At 40.6% G+C, this 27633-nt stretch overlaps 1 protein-coding gene across 3 annotated transcripts in view; it reads left to right on the top strand.

Annotated features, from left to right (window-relative positions):
- LOC122542166 (transcription intermediary factor 1-alpha-like) overlaps positions 1 to 27633 on the top strand; it is a 112842-nt gene that overhangs the window by 17118 nt on the left and 68091 nt on the right. The window lies entirely within an intron of this gene.

Below are 27633 nucleotides of genomic sequence, written 5' to 3'. Positions count from 1 at the left end.
TTATAATTAGTTTAACCGTTTTCTTCCAAAAAAAATCTGAGCACAGGTCTTTTGAAACCTAAACTACAATGCTATTAGTATTTACTCATGACTTATGATTGAATCTCATTTGCATAAATAAATTGGACTAATTAGAATATAGCTTGCCATACAATGTATAAATTAATTTCTAGCTTTTCAGAAAGCAAAGCAATTCTGCAGTTAGGAGTGGCTCTGCTAATTAGACTAACTTGCTAATGTAATCTAAGTTTTAGAGTGTATTTGAGCTCCCCACCTGCCTCGTCCTTGCTTAAAGTAAGATGAATCTTCATACTTTTAAGAGACATTTTCCACCCTTTTTATAATGAAATGACCACATTATGACAAATTATATTGAAACACTCATGTTTGATACGATACTGGGGATTCAACTGAGGTTAATTAGAATAAAACACCCTGAATAACTAAAGCTGAGTATGGAACATATGTAAATAAATCTAATTAGCATAACTAATGTTTCAAGTTTTGTAGAGCAAAGCAGAAAATATAATTTTAACCTCATTTGCTTGTGCAATTATGTGTAATTTGCATCTGATATTCATAGTTTAATCTAAATGGTATAATTAATATACACTCCTAAATTTCCCAAGGATAAAACTGTGGCCTTCAAGAATGTTTGTCTTCGAATTAACTTAGTTTAAAATGCATATTAAGATTGAAGCTGTTACAAAGCATACATTAAATCAATGTAGAAATGATTGTGGGTGTAGTGATTGTGACCCCCACATACTGCAGTTTTGACCAATTGGTTATTTTCTGCACTGGTTACATACGGCATACAGAATATGAACATGTCCACTATTGCATATTGCTAACAGTGTGGGTGGGGTATAGTATGTGTGGTGTAACTTCTTAAATTTTGAATGTGCCACTATCTCAGTTTTTACTTTGTTGCTTTTACAAACCTTTGGTCAAAATCGCTATCTATAGAACATAGAACAATACAGCACAGAACAGGCCCTTCGGCCCACGATGTTGTGCTATATAGTTCAATTCCCATTGCTCGATATGGTATATTGAGTTGTTGTTACATCTAATAGATTTACAAGATCGTAATGTAATTGGGAGACTTGGATGCATTTGAGTGGTTTGCCAGTATCCTTTGGACTGGATTTATCATCTACAGATGGCTGTTCCCAGAGAACTTGCAAACGTGAATGTAATGCCTGGCTCTTACTAACAAGGACAAGCTGGTATAATATCTGACTGAGAACTGCTTTGTTGAAGTTGCGGTGTTGTACAAGTTGTTATAATAGGTAATAGCCAGCTTATTTTAATCTTGGACCTGGTGCTCAGGAGTATATGAACTGGGAACTTTGTATTTCACAGTGCTGTAATTTTTTTCTGAAAAGAGTTTGACAACGCAAGGTCAATTACAGAAGGGCCAGTCTGGCATTATTGGTTATTATGGAATAATTCATCTACCTGAAAAGGTCTGTCTTAGAGTACCAAGTGTTGGGAGCATAGATTTTCTTTCCCCTTTATTAATTTTGTCAATAAATTAAGCTTCATAAGGACTTTGATTGTGTTTGGTCTTTGGTTTATGATAGCAAGAAATATCTTGAATCAGCAAATGTAAAATCCATATGGGTGGAGTAAGAAATAATGAAGGGAAGACTACATTGGTGGAAGTAGTTTACATGCCCTGAACAGTAGCTGTACTGAAGGACAGAATAAATTAGATAATGAGGGAATGTAAAAAAGACGTGACATTAATCATGGGTGTCTTTAATCTTCTAGATTGGAAAATCAAGTTGGCAGAGCTAGCTCTGAGAGAGAATTCATAGTGTATTTGGGACAGATTTCCAGGGCAATATGCTATTGGTCCATCCAGGGATATTTTGGGTCTGGCAATACATAATGAGGTAGGTTTAATAAATAATTTGAGTAAAAGATCACTGAGAAAACAGGGATGATATTGTGACACAATTTAATATTCTGTTTGAGAGTGAGAGGTGAGTATCCGAAGCAACTCTACTAAACTTTTGGGGATTACAAAAGAATGAGGGCAGAATTAGATGGAGTGGACTGGGAAAGGAATCTACCAGGACAAAAGGTTGATGAACAATAGCAGACATTTAAGAAAATAGCTCATGATTCTGAGCAAATATGTATCCCAGTGAAGAAGAATAATTCTAGAAAGGGGATAAACCAACTATTGTTAATCAAAGAAGTTAAGGATTGCATGAAGTTTTTTTCTTTCAATTTAATACCATGTGGTAAGGATTACTGATAAGCTGGAGGATTGGGAAAGTTTAAAAAAACAAGAGATTTTTACAAAAAACTTCGAGGGTAATCCAGCAAGTAATATCAAGACAAGAAAGCAAGAGTTTCTTTAAATATTTAAAAAGGAAGAGAAGTGTCAAAGTGAAAATAGGCTCCTTAGAAAGTGAGGCTGGAGAAATAATGGGGAACCAGGGAATAGCAGAGGAGTTGAATAATATTTTGCATTTATTTATTTTCTCAGTCGAAAACATTAATAACATTTCAAAAATATTAAATAATAGAATCAAAAGGCGTGGAGTAAATAAATAGAATATCTATCACTAGAGTGAAAGTACTAGACAACGTGATGGGACTAAAGGACTAAGTTCTCTGGACCTGATGGGCTACACCCTAGGCTATTAAATGAACTAGTTAACAGAGAAAATGGGTGTACCAATAACCCAGTTGCTTTTTTATTCAAGGCTAAAAACAATAGTTTTTTGAAGTTTAAGGGAATTAAGGGATATAGGGATCAGACAGGAACAAAATTGAGATCAAAGATCAACCTCCTCTCGTGAAATGGTGTGCAGGGTTGAGAGTCTTTTACCTACTACTGGTTGGTAAAAGCCTCTCCTGCTTGTGATTTGTGAATACAATTGTTGAAATCTTATAACTAAAATTTCTTCCTAGTCCCCTTGCCTTAATCTTCGAATCCAGGACATAGTCTACACTTACCATTATCATCATGGAACTATCAGTGTTCAACTTCTGTATTTTTATTTTAATACCTGAGACCTTCATTGGCTGGTGATCTTTTAAAAAGGACAAATACTGATCTGAAATGTCACAGAATAAGACCAATCCAGGGAACTCCTATGGAATAACTGATCTGGCTACACTGAAATTGCCCTTTTCGTCCAAAGGCAGTGAAACCAAACTTTAATTTCTTGTTTAATTCACACTTAAATAATAAGTTCATATATTAGGAGATGAAAGGTTCTCTGTGCATTATTCAGCTTGAAAAGTCAGTGGTACTAGATATACACAATTAAACCGTATTCCATGGGTTTGCTTAGCCGTGAGGAAAAATAATGGATTTGTAATAGCAGAACTTAGAAGGTTTCCACTCTTTGTCTCGCACATTATTTCTTTCTTGCCCCACACCGTTTCACTAGATCTCTAAGATTTGTGCCTAATAGAAAAAAAATTTAAATAGAACTGAAGAATTCTCCAATTTTGCTACTGCTGGGGCAGCAACACAATAGCTAAACTGTGTGGGCTCAGGTCCCACTCTCACAACTTGGGCTCTAAGAATTTTAGAATGGATTTGTTTTTCTCTCCTGCCACCTTTCTAACTCCTCTTTAAACCTTGGTGACTTTGTGTATTAGTGATGGCATGTTTTATTATTTTTGTCTTGGGCTTATAGGAAATGAAGTACTGCTCTCTTTCCCCCCAACCCTCTCACAAGAAAAACTCAGAATTGGCACCTGCATTTTGATTTTTCATTTTGTTTTTTTTTTCAATTGAAACTGATGTACTTCAATGTTTAGAAATTTCCTAATGAGATTAAAGGTGTTGAGAAAATTTGAAAACCATCTGCTGGAAAAAGGTTCAAAGCTTCTTCAAATCTTCAGCGTGCCTTCTCGCATCAATGATGCATTAAGTTGCTCAAAAATGGCATTTTAATCTTCAGTGTGTGTCCTGTAACCAAGGCAACCAATTTTGCTTGCACAAGAACAAATTAAACCAGAACTATGGTCTTGAAGAACTGATGCTTATGATTGTTAAGCTGACAGTAGTGGATGAGATTCATCTTTTTAACTCCTGCCACGTGCTTGAATTTAACAATATCCAACATTTCCTTTTTAAACCAGTTTTATTCTTTTCATCTGAACTGTTGTGCAGTTGCGTTCCACATATTTGGCCTAGTAGCGAATGTTTTATTCATATCCCTAGATAGTGAATGCTGGCAGCCTGGTCTTTTGTTGGGAGTATTGCAGCCTCAGGGAACCTTGGTATTGACCCACATTGAATTTCCAACAGCAGACAGAATCAGCAACTCTGTGGATTTTGGTTCTCGCAGCTGTCTGTTTCAGAAACAGAGGTTGTATCACCCCCTTCTGCTACTTTCATGAGAAGTAACCAATTCCACACCGTTTGGGAATCAGGTCCAAGAGTTCATATCTTTATACCTTGGTTAACAAGCATGTCCAGTGTTGTGATGAATTAGAATGTGTTTATGACCTTTCGTTTTTGGACTTGAAGCAAATTAAGAGGTGGGCGAGATTTTTGCATTATAGCATTGTGTGGGGTACATTTACACACAATTGCAAGTCGTAGCAGTTCTTACCCCTTTGTCCTTGGCTGAAGTTTTCCTTTTAATTATTCAGTTCATTTATCAGTTAAGTTGTGAAGGCCAGGCTCAATATCTACTGTTACAGTTGAGGTTTATAAGATTTTGGGACTGTACTGTTAAATTTAGTGTAAGTGAAGGGAGTGGGTCATGTGATGTGTTATGAGTCTGCCTGATGGTAAACCCGAGGTGGTTTGGTTGTTTATAGATCCAGCGAACATTTAGATTATTTTACTGAGAAGGTACAAGAATTTTATGCTTGGAATCAATAGCAGCAGTATCTGAGTGTACTGTAACATTGATGTGGAAGTGCCGGTGTTAGACTGGGGTTGACAAAGTTTAAAAAATTACGCAACACCAGGTTATAATCCAATAGGTTTATTTGGAAGCTAATACTTCAATAAACCTGTTGCACTATAACCTGGTGTTGTGGCTTTTAAAACTGTAACATAAATAGACCGTATGTCTCCCAAGTTATAAGATTGAGTTATAAATGATAGTGCTGCGAACTCATTTATTTCCAGAATGAAAGGAGGGATCACAGATAGCGAATCAGTGTTTCTGTTGGATACAAGGTTCCACATTGCTATGGGAAGTGTGCAGAGAAAGCCATTTTGAGATTGAGTTGCAGGCTTCTTCTAAAATCACTGCCTCTCCATTGTCTGTAGTACACTCAATGTGCAGGTGACAGAAAATGCAATTATTCACCATACAGAATAGAGGTGGATGCTTGTGCTCTGATTAAAAAGCTTGAACTTGCAAGGATTTAAAGGATGAACCAAGTTGCAGCTAGAGGGAAGAAAACCACATGTAGCCCTTACAGTAAAAGCGAGTTCTGGCATAAGAGAGTGAAAAAATGAACCATCAGGAACTGAGAGTAATTCTAGACTGGTTCTGAGAGAACAAAGTGTCTACTCGGGTAATGGTGAAATCTAACACCGTAGTGGTGATTTTTGGTTGTGCGACATTTAAATGGTGAATCTTTGTAGATTGAAATATAAGTTGTTTATAAAACAAAATTTGTAATTAATCATTGTGCTGTTTAGCCGTTTGTAATAGTTGGTGTTTGATGGCTGAAAATGTGTTGCTGGAAAAGCGCAGCAGGTCAGGCGGCATCCAAGGAACAGGAGAATCGACGTTTCGGGCATAAGCCCTTCTTCAGGGCTTATGCCCGAAACGTCGATTCTCCTGTTCCTTGGATGCTGCCTGACCTGGTGCGCTTTTCCAGCACACATTTTCAGCTCTGATCTCCAGCCCTCACTTTCTCCTCTGTGTCTGATGATGCCAATATTGAGCTTGTAATGAATTAGCGTACTGTCACACAATAGGATGTGATTGCCCTGAAAGGGGTGTGGACAAGATTCATCAGGATGTGTGAATTGGAGCATTTTAATTATGAAAAGGGGCTGCATAGGCTCAGGTTGCTTTCTTTAGAGCAATGAAGACTGTGAGGTGACCTGCATGAGTGTGTAAGGTTGAGGGGTATTGACATAACGCAGCTGTTTGCCTTAGTTGAAAGGTTATTATGATTTTAAATTGGAGGATAGGAGGTTAAGAGGGGATTTGAGGGGAAAAACATATCTTAGAAAGTGGTGGGGATCTGGAGTGTAGCTGTGGGTTGTAGAGATGGGAAGCCTCATAACATTTTAAAAAGCAGGTGGATGAGCACTTGAAATATCATAACATTCTAAGCTATGGGCCAAGAAAGTAGGATTAGTGTGGTTAGGTTGGCATAGACATGATAGGCTGAAGGCCTCTTCTGTGCAGTATGGCTCTGTGATAATGACAATAGAGCTAATGGCATTTTTGAATCAAAAACTGAGGGTGCAATTGGCACTATGACAAGTAATTGGTGATTTCAGGAAGGATAATATTTGGTGAAAAAGGCAATGCCTGTTAGTTATAGTAGTGCATAAATAGCTGTTTAAAAATGAGTGGAGAGTTGGCTTACAGTCCCACGATGGATGCAAATATCCAAACTTTCCCCTGTTGGATTTGAACAGAGATCCTTTGGGTACCTAATTTCATGCTTAATTTCACATTCCCATTAATTTATCAGCACTTTGACTGTCTGATCTCGCTGTTGGGAGATTTTGCATTTATTCTTGAATAGTCATAGTCATAGTCATAGAGATGTACAGCACGAAAACAGACCCTTCAGTCCAACTCGTCCATACTGACCAGATATCCCAACCCAATCTAGTCCTACTTGCCAGCACTCGACCCATATCCCTCCCAAACCTTCCAATTCATATACCCATCCAGATACCTTTTATAAATGTTGCAATTGTACCAATCTCCTCCACTTCCTCTGGCAGCCCATTTCACACACGCACCACCCCCGAGTGAAATTGTTGCTACTTTGGTCTCTCTTATATCTTTCCCCTCTCACTCTAAACTTATGCCCTCTGGTTCTGGACTCCCCCACCCCAGGGAAAAGACCATGTCTATTTACCCTATCCATGTCCCTCATGATTTTATAGACCTCTACAAGGTTGAAGCAGCAATACTTCTGAAACCTCCAGGCACTCTCAATTTAAACAGACAAACCAGTAAATAATAAATACTTTGCAGGAGTGAGTTTATTGTGCTGAATTGTCTATGTGCAGGGAACAAACATGGCTCATTGGAAATAATTTGAATAACCTGCTGTAGAGAACACATTTAGAGGATCCTAGCATCTTAAAGCACATGCGAGATTGTTCTGAAACATTTGTGGAATTATTTACTTATAAATTGGCTGAAGACTGAGTGCACATCACTAGAACATTGATGCAGGATGCAAAGGTCAAGGCAAGGGTTTAGAACAAATACACTGGCAGACTTGTTGGTTAGTACTAAGAGCTACTGAATAACGTGGAATGGAACAGTAAATTAAACGCTTTATTTGATCTCTGGTACATTTTTTTATGCAGTAGATGTTTATTGCTGATTCAAAACCTTATAGAATAAATGCAGAAGAGGGTTATTTGGCCAATCGTGCCTCTTTCTGTACAGCTATGCATAAAGCATAAGAGCAGAAATTAGGCCATTCGGCCCATCGAGTCTGCTCCACCATTCAATCGTGGCTGATAAGGTTCTCAACCCCATTCTCCCACCTTCTCCCCATACCCTTGATCCCCTTGACAATCAAGAGCTTATCTATCTCCATCTTAAATATATTCAATGGCTTGGCCTCTACAGACTTCTGTGGCAGTGAATTCCATAGATTCCACACCCTCTGGCTGAAGAAGCTTCTCCTTATCTCCGTTCTAAAAGGTCTTCCCTTTACTCCTAAGGCTGTGCCCTCTTCTCTCCTACCAATACTTTCCCAACATCCACACTGCCTAGGCCATTCAATATTCCTTAAATTTCTATTTGATATCCCCCGCCCCCCGCAATCCTTCTAAATTCCATTGAGTTTCGACCCAAAGCTGCCAACATTCCTCATCTGTTAAGCCTTTAATTCTTGGGATCATTCTCGTGAACCACCTCTGGACCCACTCCAGGGCCAGTACATCTTCCTGAGATATGGGGCCCAAAATACTCTAAATGTCTGATTAATCCCGCTGGCCTTCTTGTTCCAGTAGTCTGATAACTAACTTTTCTTCCTGGATGTGTTTATGAATTTCTCTTGAATGTTGCCGCTGAGTCTGCCTCACCATCTCATAAGGTAATGAATTCTAAATCATAGTTTGTTATGTTTTTTAAAGTCTCATTTTAATTCTTTTACAGTGTTTTAAATCTATATTCCAATACAAAACTAAGTGAAGTTGAGCGAAGGATGAAAGGAAGCTTCAGGGAGATCTACACAAGTTGATAATGTGGATAAATATATGGCAGATGCAGTGCAATGTGAATAAATATGAAATTATACTTTCTGAAAAGCAGGTACTATACAATATTATCTAAATGGTGACATATTGGGAATTGTGGATGTACAAAAGAATCTGGGCATCCTTGTACACCAGTCAATGAAGGTTAACAGGCAGAAGCAGCAAGCAATTAAGAAGCCAAATTATATGTTGGTTTTCATTGCAAGTGGATTTGAGATCAGGATTAGGGTTGTCTTATTATATTTATAGAGGGCCTTGGTGAAATCACACCTGGAGTATCGTTTGTAGTTTTGGTTTCCCTCCCTAAGAGCCAATATACTCACTATAGAGTACAATGCAAGTTCAGTAGGAGGATACCAGGATTGGCATAACTGTTGTATGAAGAGAGATTGCTTCAACTGGGCATCAGCACTAGTTTGGAAGAATGGGATGGGATCTGATTGAAACAACTAAAATTCTAACATGTCTACATTGATTTGTTGTATGTGAGACAGGGAGGCATTCCCTTTGATTTGGGGTCTAACCCAGGATGTTCAGTCTCAGGATACAGGGTAGGACATTTAGGACTGAGGTTAGAAAACAATTTTCATTGTGTGGTCAACTGTGGAATTCATAGCCAGAGAAGACAGTGGAAGCTGTTCACTGAGTATATTCAAGAACAAGATTGGTAAGGTTTTAGATGTTAATGGCATTAAGGTGAATGTAGAGAAAGCAGGGATATGTCAGAGTTAAGATCAGCCATGATCATATTGAAAGTGGAGCAGGTCTGCATGGCCTACTGTTCCTAATTTCTATTTTTCTATATCTTCTGCCATTCTCCTACTTTCTCTTTAATTTAAAGAAAATGATTCATGGGGTGTGAGCATTGCTGGCTAGGCTATCCCTGGTTGCCAAGAGGGCAATTAAGAGGCAGCCACTTTGTTGTCAGTCTGAAGTCATGTGTAGGCCAGACCAGGTAAGGGTGGCAATTTCCTTTCCCAAAGAACATGAGTGAACCAGATGGGTTTTCCCGACCATTGACAATGGTTTCATGGCCACCCTTAGGCTCTTAATTCCAAATTTTAATTAAGTCAATCAAAAGATGATTTGAATACCTCCGTCAAATCTCCTGTCCCACCTCTTCTCCTCTTATACAGAGAACAACTCCAAATTCTCCCGTCTCTCTACAATTTTAAAACCCTTCAGCTCCAGTACTGTTGCAAATTTATTCTCATCCTCTTAAGGCTTTGACATCCTTCCTAAAGTGTGATGTCCAGATTTGGAAACAATGCTCCATCTGAGGCCATGTCTGTGTTTTATTAAAGTTTAACATAACTTTTCTTGTTATTCCTATATTAATAAAAGAATGTTTTGCAACATTCTCATAATACCTTCCTTCAAACATTTGTGTGCTTATTCTCCCTGGCTTCCTTGTTTCTGTGTATGCTTTAAAATTGTACAATGTTTTCTGTAATGTCTATGCTCTTTCCCAACTAAATGTGTCACTTCCATACTTCTCGGGATTAAATTTTATCTGCATATGTCTGCTCACTTTTAACAACCTGCCTTCCTGAATTCTGCTGCTCACTTCCTTTTTTTCATGAGCTTTGAAATTATGCCCTCTACACCGAAAGGACAGTGAACTTAGTACTCTGGGATAAACAAATAGAAGCTGCTCTCCAAAAGTTAACAGTAATGACTAGCTATTGGAAGTGCTATATAGTCTTGGATATCCCTGTGTTTAAGTTGTACTGCTCTCAGCAATGAGGCTTCCTTGGGTATGAGTGGAGCACATGAAAATCATGAACCTTCTCTTATGGTAGAGGAGCTCAAGCAATCTATCTGGTAGTGGGCAGAATCTACAGTGTGACTACTTGCAGAGCTATAAGAGGAACCTCGATTATCAGAATTTCGGATTATTCAAACAAGATCGCAACATCCTGAGATTTGGCTAGGCTGTGTTATTCTAGTCAGGCAGCATCCGAGAAGCAGGAGAATCGACGTTTTGGGCATAAGCCCTTCTTCAGGAATGAGGCTTGTGGGCCAGTGGGCTGAGGGATAAATGGGAAGGAGTGGGGTTGGGGAGTAGGGAGCTGAGAATGTGATAGGTAGATGAAGGTGGGGGAGAAGATGATAGGTTGGAGAGGAGGGTGGAGTGGATAGATGGGAAAGGTGATGGACAGGTCAAGAGGGCGGTGCTGAATTGGAAACTTGGGACTGGGGTAATGTGGGAAGGGGAAATGAGGAAACTGGTAAAATCCACATTGATCCTGTGTGGTTGCAGGGTCCCAAGGCGGAAGATGAGGCGTTCTTCCTCCAGGCGTCGAGTGGTAAGAGTTTGGCGATGGAGGCCGCCCAGGACCCGCCCTCCTGGTGGAGTGGGAGGGGAGTTGAAGTGTTCAGCAATGGGACGGAGGGGTTGATTGGTGCTGGTGTCCCAGAGATGTTTTCTGAAACGATCCACAAGTTGGCGTCCTGTCTCCTTGATGTAGAGGAGACAACATCGGGTGCGACGGATACAGTAGGTGACATTGGTAGAGGTATAGGTAAATTTCTATTGGCTGTGGAAGAATCCTTTAGGACCTTGGATAGATTTTAAGGGGGAGGTGTGGGCACAGGTTTTGCACTTCTTGCGTGGCAGGGGAAGGTGTTAGGAGTGTGGGGGGTGAAAGGTGGTGGATCTGAGGAGGGAGTCGCAGAGCAAATAATCTCAAGAACGCTGATAGCAGTGGGGAAGGAAATATGTCTCTGATGTTGGGGTCCATTTATAGGAGGTGGAAGTGATGGAGGATGATGCAATGTATACAGAGATTTTAGGGGTGAAAGGTGAGGGGGGGGGGGGGGGGGGGGGGGGGCTCTGTCCTTGTTGTGTTGTCCGTGTGCAGGTGCCCTGTTTGATTTGGAGGAAGTGGGAGGAGAAGTTGTTAAGGGTGAGGACAGGAAAGCGGGTAGCCATGGGTATCCACATGGGACCCAGCTCTGCCTGCCTCTTTGTCGGGTACGTGGAACACTCCATCTTCTGCAGCTACACCAGCACCCCCCCATCTATTCCTCCGTTACATTGATGACTGCATTGGCACTACTTTGTATGCCCTATGAGGAGGTTGAGCAGTTCATCAACTTCACCAACACCTTTTACCCTGACCTCAAATTCATCTGGATCATCTCAGATGCTTGCCTCCCCTTTCTGGACATCTCCATCTCCATCTCTGGCAACTGACTAACCATGGATATCTACTACAAGCCACTGACTCCCACAGCTACCTAGACTACACCTCCTCCCACCCTACCTCCTGTAAAAATACCATCCCTTATTCCTAATTCCTTTGCCTCCACCGCATCTGTTCCCAGGATGACCAATTCCACCTTAGAAAATCCCAGGTGGCTTTCTTCTTCCAAGATCGCCCTTGAACCCCACCCCTCCCAATGCAGCAAGGACAGAACCCCCCGGTCCTCACCTTCCACCCCACCAACTTTTGCACATATCACATCATCCTCTGCCACCTACAAATGAACCCCACCACCAGAGATGTATTTCCCTCCCCACCCCTATCAGCATTCTGGAGAGACCATTCCCTTCGTGACTCCTTCGTCAGATCCATGCCGCCCCCTCCCCAACATCCCACACCCCACTCTCAACACCTTCCCCTGCCACCGCAGGAAGTGCAAAACCTGCACCCACACCTCTCCATTCAAGGTTCCAAGGGTCCTTCCACATCAGACAGAAATTTACCTGTACCTCCACCAATGTCATCTACTGTATCCATTGCACCCAATGTGGTCCCAACTATGTCAAGGAAACAGGACGCCAACTTGCGGATTGTTTCAGAGAACATCTCTGGGACACCCGCACCGCCCTGTGGCTGAACACTTCAACTCCCCCTCCCACTCTGCCAAGGACATGCAGGTCCTGGGCTTCCTCCATCGCCAAAACTTTACCACCTGACACCTGTGGGAAGAACACCTCATATTCCGCCTTGGGACCTTGCAACCACACGGGATCAATGTGGATTTCACCAGTTTCCTCATTTCCCCTCCCCCTACCTTATCCCAGTCCCAAGTCTCCAACTTGATACCATCCTCTTGATCTGTCCATTGCCTTCCAATCTATCCACTCCACCCTCCTGTCCAACCTTCTTACCCACCTTCATCTACCTATCGCATTTTCAGCTATCCCATCCCCACTCCCATTTATTTCTCGGCCACCCGGCCCGCAAGCCTCATTCCTGATGAAGGGCTTATGCCCAAAGCGTTAAGTCTCCTGCTGCTCTAATGCTGCCTGACCTGCTGTGCTTTTCCAGTGCCACACTCTCTACTCTGATCTCCAGCATCTGCAGTCCTCACTTTCTCCTAAACTGTGTTATCTGAACATTTGACTATCAAAGAATGCATTCCCTGCCTTTGTTTGGATAATAGAAATTCCTCTGTACCTACAAAAATGTTTTTCAGAAACAACCAATTCATTCTTGTCTACGTTGTGTACTTTTATTGAAAATAAAGGTGTTGGCACATCTGTCGTTTAAGTTCGTATTTCAACTGCCCCTTAATTCTGTTCTAATGTTGTATTTTATTCAATGTATTTTGATAATTTATACACACAATGGGAACCACAGTATCCTCAAATTCACTTGATTACTTCAATAAATAACTCAGTCAGCAATTTGCATTTAACAAATCCGTGCTGGTTTTAATTTATTAGCCCATACTTTTCTGAATGCCAATTCATTTTATGTTTAACTGGTACTGTTAGATTGACTGGTCTGTAGTTGCCAGTTTTAAACTTTCCCCTTCTTAATCAGGGTGTAATATTTACAATTCCCAGTTCTCTGTTCTCAATATCCAAAGTTAACTGCTTATAAAATTGATCTGAACCAATTTTTTTTTGTGCCTTGATGAGTGTTAATTCTTCACTTGTCGCTAACTTGATCCATTTTTTGGCAGAACTCATTAGCAAAGTCGTCATAGTTCTACTGATTGCGGGCCTGCTCTCTTGTTCGAGAGAGACAGCTGGTGGTGGTTTAACCTGAGTGTCACCTCTCAGGTGAGCGGAGAGGTTGGGAAGGAGAGTCCATCATGGTAACTTCTGGTTCAGGATTTGAATTCACACTGTCTGTTACTCTGCATTGCAAACCAGCCATCCGGCCAAGTGAGATAACTGTGCCCCTGAGCACGATAGATTGGAGTATTCAAAAACTATTGGCTGCATTTGTAGTCTGCTGAAGAGAAACATTAGAGTTTATAGCACTGAGGCCATCTCTCCAATGACAACACTTATAACTAATGCCATTCAAATATCCTTTTAATACTTCATGCTTATCTCATTTTCCCATCAACTGCATTGATTTGTATTAATTACATTTTTTCAATGGTGGATTCCTCATCCTTGTTATTCTTAAATTTCATGGTGAGCATTTTAGTCACATTGTGATTTCTGCAGCCGCACTTGAGACAGAACTAATACAGTGAATAGCAGCAGAGCCATTTTAACTCTGAGAGAAATGAAAAATTATGGTCAGCTCTCCAGTGGCAAGAAAGTGGAGAGCTTTCATTTATGGTCTTGAGCTTGTTATCTATTTGGGAAAATTGCTTTCTATTCATTTGGCAGAGATGTCAGTTTAGCATGGATATTGTATTTGGTATTCAAGTTAAAAGTAACTACGAGATGTTGGAAATGTTGTATAGTTTTGGATTTCCCTATGTTTAAGCAATATTTAGTTACCAGTTCTGTGTTCTGCATATCTGAGGTTAGCTGCTTGTAAAATTGATCTGAACCAAGTATTTTTTTTTGCGCATTGATGAAGTGTTAATTCTTCAGTTGTAGCTTTCAACAATGAGGCTTCATTGAGAATGGGTGAGGCACATGTAAATCATACACATTCTGTATGGTGGGACGAGCTCAAGCAATCTATATGGTAGTGGACATAATCTATTGTGTGACTACCTACAAAAGCAGTCTTCAGTAGAAACCCTTGGGCTTTATTACAGAGTGTTGTGTAAGAGAAGGATTGAAAAATTGCCAACATGGCACCTGTATTCATAAAGGAAGGGAGGCAAAAAGCATGAAACTGTAGGCTTACTGTTGGAAAGCTCTTAGAATCAATTATAAGAAGTAACAGCACATTTGGAAAATCATGATCAAATTAATCAATGTCAGTATGGTTTCATGAAAGGTAAATTGTGATTGAATAATTTGTTAGGGTTTTTGAAGAAGTCTAAACTAGAGTTAATGGAGGGGAACCGGTTGCTGTGCTGTTTGGATTTCCAAAGGCAGTTGACAAGTTACCTCTCAAAAGGCGAAGTTGTAAGAGCTGTTGGAGTTACTATATTGCTGTGGACAGAGAATTGGCTAATGAACAGAAAACAGCCAGGGGGTTAAAGTGTTCTTTTTCATGTTGAAAACCTGTAATCAGTGGAGGAAGCAAGCAAATGTATTGTCAAAATTGCAGACAATACAAAATTAAATGGAAAGGCAGATTGCGAGGGTGATGCAGATAGCTCAGAGAGGTATTGATAGGTTAAGTAAATTGGCAATTGGAGCATAATATTGGAAAATACAAAGTTATTAATTTTTGAAGGGAACAAAACAATATTATTTAAATGGAGGAAAACAGCAAAGCTGCAACAAAAAGAGAGTTGGGGGGGTTACTTGTACATTAAACACAAAACTAACACACGTGCAGTAGATGAACAAAAAGTCTAATGGAATGTTGGCTCTTTGTTTCCAAGGGGATTGGCGTTTAAGAGTAGGATAGTTTTGATATGATTGGAAAAAAAAGTGTGGGTGAGGCCATATCTGGAGTACCGTAAGCAGTTTTGGTCCCCTTATTTAAGGAAAGATATAATTTTATCAGAGACGGTTCCTAGAAGATTCACTAGGATGATCCCTGATATGGATGGATTGTTTTGAGTAAAAGCTAAACAGGTTGGGACTCCATTGACTGGAATGTAGAAGATTGAAAGGTGATCTCAGTGAAACATATGGGGTTCTTAAATAGCTTGATGGGCTAAATGCTGAAATGGTGTTTCCCCTTATGGGAGAAAGTGAGGACTGCAGATACTGGAGATCAGAGCTGAAAATGTGTTGCTGGAAAAGTGCAGCAGGTCAGGCAGCATCCAAGGAGCAGGAGAATCGACGTTTCGGGCATGAGCCCTTTCCCCTTATGGGGCAATCTAGGACCAGAGGGCATACCCTCAGAATAAAAAGGTACCAAGTTAAGACTGAGATCAGGAGGAATTTCTTGAGATTTGAGTCTTTGGAAGTCTTTGCCACAGAGCTGTTGGGCCAGAGTGTGTGTGTGTGTGTGTGTGTGTGTGTGTGTGTGTGTGTGTGTGTGTGTGTAAGGCTGAGATTCTTGATCATGAGGAGAATCGAGGGTTATGAGGGAAAATGCAGGAAAATTAATGTGAAAAATACCAGATCAACCACGAACCTATTGAATGGCAAGCTCAAGGGCCCACATTGCCTACTCTTCCTATTTGCTTTCATTAAGGAGTAAGGAAGGCATATTGAAATTATGTGGGGTTTTGGTGAATACATCCATGTAGGACTGCTTGCAGTTTTGGTCATCTTATTTCAGGGAGAAAGTGAGGTCTGCAGATGCTGGAGATCAAAGTTGAAACTTTATTGCTGGAACAGCACAGCAGGTCAGGCAGCATCCAGGGAACAGGAGATTCGACGTTTCGGGCACAGGCCCTTCTTCAGGAATGAGCAGAGAGTGTTCAGCAGGAGAAGATAAAAGGTAGGGAGGAGGGACTTGGAGGAGGGGAGTTGGAAATGTGATAGGTGGAAAGAGGTCAAGGTGAGGGTGATAGGTCGGAGTAGGGTGGAGGCGGAGAGGTCAAGAAGAAGACTGCAGGTCAGGAAGGCGGTGCCGGGCTGGAAGGATCCGGCTGAGACAAGGTGGGGGGAGGGGGGGATGAAGAAACTGGTGAAGTCCAAGTTCATCCCCTGCGGTTGGAGGGTTCCCAGTCGGAAGATAAGACGCTCCTCCTCCGACCGTCGGGTTGTTGTGGTTTGGCGGTGGATGAGTCCAATGACCTGCATATCCTCGGTGGAGTGGGAGGGGGAGTTGAAATGCTGTGCCACAGGTTGGTTGGGTTGGTTCGTCCGGGTGGCCCAGAGGTGCTCCCTGAATCGCTCCGCAAGTAGGCGGCCTGTCTCCCCAAGTCTTCTTCTTGACCTCTCCGCCTCCACCCTACTCCGACCTATCACCCTCACCTTGACCTCTTTCCACCTATCACATTTCCAACTCCCCTCCTCCAAGTCCCTCCTCCCTACCTTTTATCTTCTCCTGCTGAACACTCTCTGCTCATTCCTGAAGAAGGGCCTGTGCCCGAAACGTCGAATCTCCTGTTCCCTGGATGCTGCCTGACCTGCTGTGCTGTTCCAGCAATAAAGTTTCATCTTATTTCAGGCTGTGCAGACTTGTCTTCAATGGAATGCAGTGAAAATTCACTACATTAATTACAAAGATGGGAGGGTTGCCTGAAGAAAAGAGATTGAGTGGGTAAAATGGGCCTGTCCATCTGGAGGTTGGAAGAAAGGAAGGTGATCTCATTAAAATGTATACTATTCAAGATCAGCTGGATGCTTCTCCTGGTTGCAAAGTCAAGAACTTAAGGGGGTCATAGTTTCAGAATTGGGTATTGGCCATTTGGGACTAAAAGGAGACGTTTCTTTACTCAGAGTTGTCAATTTTTGGTTCTCTTTACCCCAGGGGGCTATGAAAGCTGAATCAATGAGTTTGTTCAAGTTTGATTTCTTTTGAACTCTTTTAAGGGAGTGAACAGATGTATGGATCTGGCAGGAAAGTGAAGTTGAAATAGAAGGTCAATATGAACAGCAGATTGGGCTCGAGGAGGTTATGAGCATCGTATTATTTCTTAGGTTAACTTCCTGGTAGTGCAAGGCATCTTCTAAAGTTACTACGCATGTTCCTGGATAGGTGCACTTCATGTAAATGTAGTTGCATATCTAGTTAAATGTAAAACCACTTTCAGATTTCCAAAGTTGTGATAGGATTATTGGAGGGAAAAAATCAATTCCATAAAAATGTAACCAGAGTTGAAAGTGCAGTTTTACTGAACATGGTCAGTACACTAACATGATTACTCCCTAGGTGTATTTACCAAAGAATATATTAGCAACATGCTACTTTGTCATGGCAGGCACTACAAGTATATTTAATGATTTTTAATGTATTTGATTTAGATCCAAGATAGACTGAAATAAAATTCCTCAGGTACATATGATATTTATGTAGAACTGATGAAAACACTGGACTTGAAACGAGTCAACATGTTTATTTTCTAAAATCAAAAGTCACAAGATAAGCTTAGACAGTTGCAAGCCCATTAATCTTTGCCAAGTCATTGACAAGCCTCACCTACGTATGTACGTGTATGTTAACATATATAAACAGGTTGATATAAAAAAAGTAAGCTAAATAATCCTGTAATGGGGTCATATACTAAGTAACAATCCTCGAGAACCCATCTTGGGACTCTTGATTCAATTTGCATAAATGATCAGAAAAAGAGACTGTCACATTTAACACAACCAAGGAGCTATGTAAGGCTGTGAGGGTATTTGCATGTGGGAAGAGCTGTCAAACTATCTCGCTGATACAAGAAAAGAGGGGTCATTAAATGAAAGATATTTGCTAGAGGCGCAACTGAAGGCACCTTATGGCTATTGGACTTGTTAGATTGAAACAGAAATCAAACTCTTTGCTATTTTGTTTTTCATTCTTAGACATGATGACAGGTGGACCTCTTGCTCTGCTTGTGTGATATTGATTAGTTACTTTATAATTAGTATAACTTCATAACTGTAGTCATAATCACTATTTTTTAAAAAAGAAACATCAGTGGACTCTCAAAATTATTTTCCTCATTAGAAAATGTACATTTCTTGGTACATTTGTTCTTTAAGTTTGAAAAATACAGTTCTTCAGATGTGCAGGGTTGTAAAAGATGCACGTGGAGCCCAATAATTAATAAGGTGAATGATGTGGGTAATGAAGAACGAAGAATTCTCTAATGACAATATTGCAGGATGTATTTATATATAGCTGGAGGATATGAGAAGAGAATGAGCATAGAGCATGTTACAAATATTTATAGATTAAAGCAATTTAGGGATAATGCTACAATTCCAGAAACATTAGGGTCTTGTTTCCTGAGCCACAGACTAAATTTGTAATCTCAATCAGAACGTTAACAATTCTGTGATATGCACCTGTAATTCTTTTAGTCCAAGCTGCTGAGAAGTCTGGAAAAAAAACCCTACAAGATCTCCATTTAACTTCTTTTCCTCATCAGAGGGAATACTTAGTTCCCAGCATTGTTAGGATGCATCTCCTCCTGCGAGGCATTGTTGTAGTAGTCATAGAGTTGTAGAGGTGTACAGCACGGAAACAGACCATTCAGTCCAACTCGTCCATGCTGACCAGATAGCCTAAATTAATCTAGTCCGATTTGCCAGCACTTGGCCCATATCCCTTTAAACTCTACCTATTCATGTACCCTGATGCCTTTTAAATGTTGTAATTGTACCAACCTCCACCAGACCATCTGGCAGCTCATTCCATACATGCACCATCCTCTGTGGAAAAAGTTGCTCTTTAGGTCCCTTTTAAATCTTTCCCCTCTCACCCTAAACTTATGCCTTTTAGTTCTGGACTCCCCTACCCCAGGGAAAAGACCCTGTCTTGTACAGTTTTATTGCATTGATCTTGGAATAATTGATTTGTGACAGAACCATTCCAGACAAAAGTTCTTTGAGATTTATTTCTTGGAGCGACTGTCATTGTTTTGCTCATCATTGATAAATGCTGTAAGCATCTCCCAGATGGGGTGGACTTGTCTATTATTTGCTTTTACGCAATCCGTTTAATGTCGAAAACATCCCAAGGATCAGAAACGCAACAAAGGAAGGATGGATGGTGAGCTAAGATAGGAGAATTTGTCAGATTCATTTAAGTAGAATTTCAAGCTGGAAATGGGCTCAGAGCGATGATTTAACTTGATTTAAGATTTAACTTGATTTATTGGTGTCACCTATACTGAGATGCAGTGAAAAGTGTTCCGCGTGTTCTCGAGCAGGAAATAGAGTTGGAGTCAATGTACCAATAATTAATTCAATTGTCGCACCAAAGGTGACTTGGAGATCTGAAGAGAAGGACAGATTGCAGGATGTAGCCAAGATAATTCAGGGTAAAACTGACAAGATTTGAAGCCTAGGACAGGCATTTCAATTTATTTGGAAATTGAGCCATGCGTATGCTATAACTGGGTGTGGCGGGGGGTGGGGGGAAGGAGGAGGAGGAGGAGAAGCAGCACAGTTATCTCCGTTCGCTGGTTTGCCATTCAGAATACACCAACAACAGTGAGTTCAGTTCCCACACCAGCTGAGGTTACCTTGAAGGACTCTCCTTGACCTCTTCCTTTGCATGAGGCATAGTGATTCTTGGGTTAACCCACTACTAGTTGTCACTCTCCAATGAGAGAGCAGCCATATGGTCCAGTAGCACTACGGTACTTTATGCCAGCAAAATTAGAACTTGGGACTTTGTGGGCCAGGGTAGATAGGAGGTGAAAGCAGACAAAGGAGATGATGTAGAATTAGAGTCAGGATGTGTCAAAAATGTTGCCAAGTGTTCAGAAATTTACAATGTTAAATTAGGTTAAATTGCTGGTTTGGAGTTGGGCATGCTTATCTCAGACTTTTAAAATGTTGATTTTCTTATCTTGGTCACTGGTTTGATGCTGTTTTATTTGTTTAAAAGTTTTCCTATCCAAGCATGCATGACAGTACGACTTTTTAAGATACCGTAATAAAATATTTGGCAACTTGACCATTATGTGGTTCTGTTTCTGCAGCCTGCCTTTTGTCGCTGGATGCTGTCCACTCCTTGTATGTCTTTGGAAGGATATAAGCATTTGCCTTAGTGCCAGAGGATTGTGGCTGCTGGTTGTTGTAATAGGCATTATTTACAATTGTTACTGAAACAGTTGAATGCTTAAACACACCCGAGCTATTGCAAAGATAGCACTGATTCTTAGTGTGAAAAAAGTGTCTTGCACAGCAACGTAGAGTTTGAGTTTGTTGCTACTGCACAGAGTCTAGACACAAGCATTTCTATCAACTGCTTTGATGACAGCTGTGTGGCCTTAGTGTAGGGTTTTAACCTGTTTGGAAGTCATGTCAGATCTCCATGACAGGTGAGAATTGAACCCAGGCCTCCTAGTCCAAGAGTAGAGAGACTACTATTATGCCACAGGAACCCTACAAAATGCAGAATTGAACCAAGGATCTGCAGATCTTCAATTTAATGCTCTCCCAACTGAGATATTTTGGCTCAGCACGCTGGGACCACAATATCATGTGTGCCAGAGGTTTTATGAGCTCTTTTAATATAATTGATTAAAGTTGAATTATTTTAAACTCTGGACCTAGCATAGCATATTGATGCACGTGTGTATATAAAATAAAATCAGTTTTTAAAGCATATGTCTGAGCCTTGGTGACCTCGCTATTGTATACTTGACAGCATTCCGGAAGCTTTCTCAGTTTATAAAATTCCTGTTTATGGGATGTTATGTGGTATACTATTATTTGTTCAATATTGCTGAAAAAGGTTGTGCAACGTGACTGCTCACTGTCATTGGTTATCTGTGTGCACCATCCACTTAGTCATCTCTTCACGCTGAACTGTTCTGATACTGAGTCACTCTTCCGTGCTCCACTAGGTTCAGGTCATTCAAACTGTGGCCATATAATATCTGTAGACTACTCCATACACCACTGGACTGTTGGTTTGCATCGTTCCCCTCGATATTTGCAGTTGTTTAAAAAAAACAGGTTTGACAGCATCTGAGGAGAGAGAGCCGGGTTTAACAGCACAAGTATGATCCCAGAAATCTGAAGAGTCATATTCGACTTCAACCGTTAATTCTTTCTCGGTTTACACATGCTGCTGGACTTGCTGAGTATTTCCAGTACTTCATGTTTTATTATTTGCAGTTTATATCCTTTTCCTGGATTTAAATCTGTCCCTGTCTCTGTCCTCCACCTCTCCTTAACCCCATTGTTCCTGACTCTGGCCTTTTGGACAACAGCTCTTCCACCTTGTGCCTCGTCAGTGTCCTTGCCTTTAACTTAAGTTCCGTGATCTGGAACTTTAACTAAACAGCGTTGCCTCTGCAGATCGCCTTCCTTCATCAAAATCTTTCCTAAAACCTGCCTTTTTAAGCGAGCATTGATTTGCTCCTCCAATTTGTTTTATTCAGATGTGTCTACTGGCTACCACATTGTCGAGCATTCGGGGAAAATAGGAATCTGGAACAGGGGTAGGCCACTTGGCCCCCTTTGAGCCTGCTTTATTCGATAATGTCTGATCTCATTGTGGCCTCATTCCACTTTGTTTCTATGTCTGATACTCTTATTCTTGACCAACAAGAAGTCAATCTATCTGCCTTAAAGTAATCAGTGACACTGACTCCACCACACTCAGGAAAGAGACCATCAGGAAAAGAAATCCTCATGACGTTCTTGAATTGAAAATCCCATTTTTGTTTAAACTGTGTCCCTTAGTTCAGATTTCTCCCGTGAAAGGTAATGTCCTTTCAGCATTCACACTGTCGAGTCCCTTCATGATCTTGTATGTTTCAATAAGATTGCTCCTTGTTCTTCTAAATGCCAATGAATACAAACTGCACAGCTTCCAACTTTTCCTAATAAGATAATTCCCTCATTCTGCAAATTATTTATGTGCATGTTACTATGTTACATACAAAGTGTTCTAAATATTCATGTATTGCATTCTGTGGTAAAAGAATATAATGTTCATTAACCCAGAAATGTCTTTGAACCACTTTTCTCTTCCCTCTTCCTGCATTGAATTTTCTAATCACAGGTAGCAGGTGTGTACGTGTAATGAAGTGTGCAGTTAGGCAGATGCAATAACCTTGGTTTTAATTACCATTGCCTGTGTGCCTTTTCGAAGCAATTAATAGCAATGTGTAGCTAGCTTTCCAGTTTTAGACTTGTCCATTTGTACAGTTTTAAGGATTATCCCATTGCCTGACTTTGATATGTTAGTGCTTGTATTAACACCCCAAACCCTGCCAGTTTTCCATCTCTTCCTCCTCTCCTAAACCAGAGGGTTTTCTGCTTGCACAAGACCCACAGATTAAGTGGCTTGCCAAAGTCGCTTCTATTCACATTGATTGATGGGCTGACCAGCCGTCGATGCTGATGGGATGCCAATGCTCACCCAGCGTTTCCCACAGGTTCCAGTGGATGATATTGGTCAGGAGTTGGAACCTTTCTTTTCCTACTTAAGAAATTAAAAACAAAGCTGTTCCTGTTTTCATTCCAGCTGAAGTCAACCTAAAAGCTTTTTGTGTAAACAAAGAAGTCTTGCTACGTTTGGTTACAAACTGTTCCTGTCCAAATACAGAGAAGAGGGGTAGAATAATCTGCTGATTTTCAAATTTCTGTTCATTTCTTCCTGAACGTGATATCCTTCCACGTTGATTCTATTTAATAGTGAACACTTTTCAATGTCAAGAAAGAACAGAAGAAATGCAGAGTTTAATTCCTGCTGTGTTCATTTGCTTGGATGTCAGAACCTTAAACCTTGAAGACCTGTGAAAACACGTAGCTCATACTGTTAGCTTTATCTGGTGCATTGACGCATGAGATTTATTTCCAACTCATGTAACTAATTGACACAGATCATCCTGTTGATTTTAGCGGTTGATCAGTTGAGACAGCATATGTTAGGTAATTGAATTGCAGCTGTGTGAATTAACATAATACAGAATGTAGCAGAGCTCCGTATAAAGCTGCATTCCCAGTCGGCTCCTTATTTTGAGCTAAATGCAATTCCTTCTGTACTCCTCTGGATTTCTGGCATCAGTTGGCCTATCAAGGCAGCTTTTATTCCAATGTGATCTAACCTCCTCGGCAGTGCGGTTCTAGCTTACAAATCACATTAGTCTCCAAACTGTAAAGTTGCATTTTCATGTATGTATGAGCTGGGGAAAAACTGCACTCTGATTTATGCCCGGTTATTGTGATTTTTAAAATATTTTACAGGGCTACTGCCAATGGAGACAATTGTATGCACCATCAGGGCTATCAAACATTCAGTGGGTGAATGTTAAAAACAAAGTACTGTGCATCCTTGTGGTTTGAAATAAATACAAAATACTGGAGAAACTCAGCAAGTTTGGCAGCATATTTGGAAAGAGAAACAGTTAACAGTTTGAGCCCAATATGAATCTCATTCAGAACAGAAGGGGGCTGGAAAAATGGTTTCTATGCTATTGACAAAATTGGTGCATATTGAGTGGTGCAAGTGGGACAGATGATGAGGGTGCCCAGGGCAAAAGGCAAAGGGTGTGCTAATGGTAGTAGAGGAGACATTGATGATGAATAGGTCCAAGTTTGTCTGCAGCCTAGGTGAAAGACCCTGAATCAGGGCACCAGGCAGGCAACACAGCCTTCGGGACCCTCAATCCTGGCTAAAGAGAATAGTTGCTATTTTCCTGACTATACTATCTGTGTTGGACTGGGGTGGACAAAATTAACAGTCACACAATTCCAGGTTATAGTCCAACAGATTTATTTGGACATACAGGTACACAATCTTTTATCCGAAATCAGAGGTTTCTTCATGAAGATTTTTTTCTCTGTAATGTTGTTTGGTATGCAAACAGTTAATCCAACTCCACAGTCAACCCATGTCACTCGTGACCTGGTGGCCTGCCACCACTGGCAGGCGTCAGTTCTGTCTCTGGGCTCGTGGTAGTCATAGGTGTGTCTGCGGTTTGGTAAGTTTCTTTTATTTCACCGTTAAACTGTCACTTATTCCCAAATTTGAAAATTCCAAAGTCTAGCTGGCCCAAAGGTTTCTGATAAAGGATTGTGTACCTGCACTAGCTTTCGGAGAGCTGTTCCATCTTCAGGTAGCTGTGGCGCAGGATTATAAGACACAGAATTTAAAGCGAAAGGTTACAGTGTCATTCAATTGAAATGATATATTGAACAGCCTAGATTACTGTAAAATCTTTCATCTTTTAGAATGGGTTGATACTTCCAAATAAACCTGTTGGACTATAACCTGGCGTTACGATTTTTAACTTTTAACTATCCCGGGTTACAGATACATATTTTAGTTTGTTCCATCTCTTGAATGGTTTCCTGTACCACAGTACTATGGTTAATTTGTTAATCCTCCATACAGTCCCCGCTTTCATCCACACAGGGTGAAATAACCTCAAACCTGTTATACATGCTCAGGGACTGGGACTCCTTCAGGACTACCTATAGGATCCCTCTATCTACCTCACTGGTAATCCCACCCTCCTCTCCCTGACTACTGACTGAATTCGAGGTCATTAATCTAAGGGCTGTGACTGCCTCCTGAAACAGTGTCCAGGAAACTCCTCTCCCTCCACACTGTGTCTCATAGTATTCAAAGCTCTGCCTCTAGCTCATCACCTCTGAGCTGGAGTTCTTCAAGGAGCTGACATATGCTACAGATGTGTTCATTATGAACCACAATAGGGTCCAACAGCTTCCATATTATGTCATTACAACACACCACCTGGGCCAGCATATCTATTTTATTTGTTTAGTTCTTAATTTGCTTCTTAAAAATTTCATACTGTTCTTTTAGTTGGTAGCCTGTTAATTCTAAATCTGAAAGTAACCTATAATAGTTGAATTAGTAGCTATCTCAAACTAATGAATACCTGCAATATCATTCTTTTGTACTGGGCCCGTGATCCTGGGCTTCAATTTATCCTGTTTATAAAAAAAATCCTTACGAACTATCAGCTTAAAAACAAAAGCAAGCATAAAGTGCCTTTTCCCCGTGCTGCCTCTGACTGTACACTCACTCAAGCTGTCTGTCACTCTGAATGTGATCTCTCCTACCTGTCAATATGAAGCTTACTAAACAAGAGTTGAAAGCAACACTATCAGTGATGTAACAGAGAGAATTACAGACAAAGTAGGAATGTTCCACTGCAAAGCAACAGGCATAACTGGGATCCATGTGGGTACCTGTAGCCACATCCTTTATATAAGTCAGCAAAGTGATACAAGTTAAAGGAGAAGCTTCAAAATGAGAAGGAACCAGGCAAAGGAGGATGGTGGCAGCCTGGGCACTGTTCAGGCTTCTCTTTCAAGGCTGAAGTGGGAAGACCTCAGACCATCCTGATTGGGGTTGGTTGTGAAGAGGGATTTCATAACTGTGGTGAAGAGCCTAGTCCTCATTGCATTCATTAATTAGCTGCTTTCCTGAATTGCTGCAATCTTAATAGTGAAAGTGCTGTTGCAGAGTGTGTAGCAAAATTTTGACTCCGCAGTAATGTAGGAGCAGTGTTATATTTCCAGGTCAGGAAGCTGTGTGAGTCTGAAATAATTGGGCTCCCATGCTCTTGCTGACCACCCTCGTCTAAGCACGAGAGCACAGGTTCAAGGGGTGTTGTCTAAGAAGCCTTGGCAAGTTGATGATGCGTCTATAAATGATACGTAGTGCAGGTATGATACCCTGGTGTATGTCGAGAATGTTTTGATGAGTTGATTACATTAAATTAAGTGAATTCATTGGTTCTAATGGTGTTGAGTTTCTTCAGTTTTGGTAGAGCTGCGTTTGTTCATGTGGGGGATATTCCATCACTTTCATGACTTGTGCCTTTTAATTAAAGGGTAGGATTTGGGAAGTCGAAAGGCAAGAGCTGATATCGTAAGATGAAATGGTTATGAAGGTTACTTACTATTCATGGGCTTGAACCCACAAATACTTCCGTTTAGAAGGACAATGGCAGCAGATACATAGAAACACCACCCCCTGCAAGATGCCCTCCAAGCCACTCTCCATCTTGGCTTATAAATATTCCAATGTTCCTTCTGTGTCACTGGGACAAAATCCTGGAACTCTCTCCCTCCTAGCACTGTGAATATACCCACACCACATGGACAGTTGATGTTTGAGAAAGCAGTTCACCAACATCACCTAAAGGCCAGCTATGGACTAGCCCAGGACCCACAAGTGAATTAAAAGAAAAATCATGTCTTAACATTGAGTGGTCTTGCTGCATCCCTGTACAGATTGTTTCATTGAGGAGCTGTGATTAGAGCTGAATACTATGGTCATGAGTGGACAACCCCAGTTCCTACTTTATGATCAAGGCAGATTCATCAAGAAAACAGCCAAAGATGCTGAAAGCAGGCACAGTAACAGGAATAATATTTCTGGTCATCAGCAATAACATGAAAACCCAACTAGTTTTCATTAACTAAGATTTAGCAGCTTCTATGTTCAGACTGTATTGGTATATTAGCACATCTGTTAATTATTCTGATTGATATCAGTGAGTATATCTTTGCCTTTTAACTCCAGTTCTGTTGAAAAATGTATTGGATATGAATTATGTGAACTATTTATAGAAGTCCACAAGAAATAGGAACGGGATTGGGCTCCTCAAGCCTGTGCAGCCATTCAGGATCGTGGCTGATCTGACATTTCTCACATCCACTTGCCTGCCCTTTACTTGTAACCCTTGAATCCCCTCATGATCAAGAATCTATCTCGGCCTTAAATATACACAAGGAAATCCCTTAGACCAGATAGGAGCCCTATTCAATCAGAACACATGAGCATGGAGCGTTAGCTTTGATGAGGGTTTTAAACAGCATTTTTTTCAAATGGAAATGTGTGGGGAATCTGGGTTGGTTTAGTTAGTTTTGTATCTCGGGGCAATACTCATTGCCAGTGATATTTTGAAAACTTGCAATTTTGTTTCTGTGCTTGTGTATCTATTATTCTATATTTCCAGCATGGAATAACTGAAATTTCTAATTTAAAAAAAAATTGGGTGGGTACTTGACCTTTATCAGTTTAGTTAGTGTCTTCTGCATAGGAACATTTGATAGCCACACTGATTTAAAAGCATTAATAAACACTATACAGTATATGGAAAAACGTTTAGTATTTAAATGCATTTATCTTTTAATCCCTGTCATCTAGAGGCACTCTGTTTAAGCTGTTTGCATTTCTGTGATGCGTATTTATATTATTGAGTCCTAAAAGTTTGAACTAGATTGTTATAGACTACTCTAGATACCTGAGCATGTTATCCCATTGAGGTAGTGCTCTTGTTGTTTAGATAAAATGGTAAACCAAGATTCCATCTGTCCTAGTTAAATGGAAATAAAAAGA

This window comes from Chiloscyllium plagiosum, unplaced genomic scaffold, assembly GCF_037043375.1.
Source record: "Chiloscyllium plagiosum isolate Xiang-an unplaced genomic scaffold, Cpla_swu_hap1 HiC_scaffold_33, whole genome shotgun sequence".
Classification (NCBI taxonomy): Eukaryota; Metazoa; Chordata; class Chondrichthyes; order Orectolobiformes; family Hemiscylliidae; genus Chiloscyllium; species Chiloscyllium plagiosum.
This window is presented reverse-complemented; position numbering and strand designations above follow the sequence as displayed.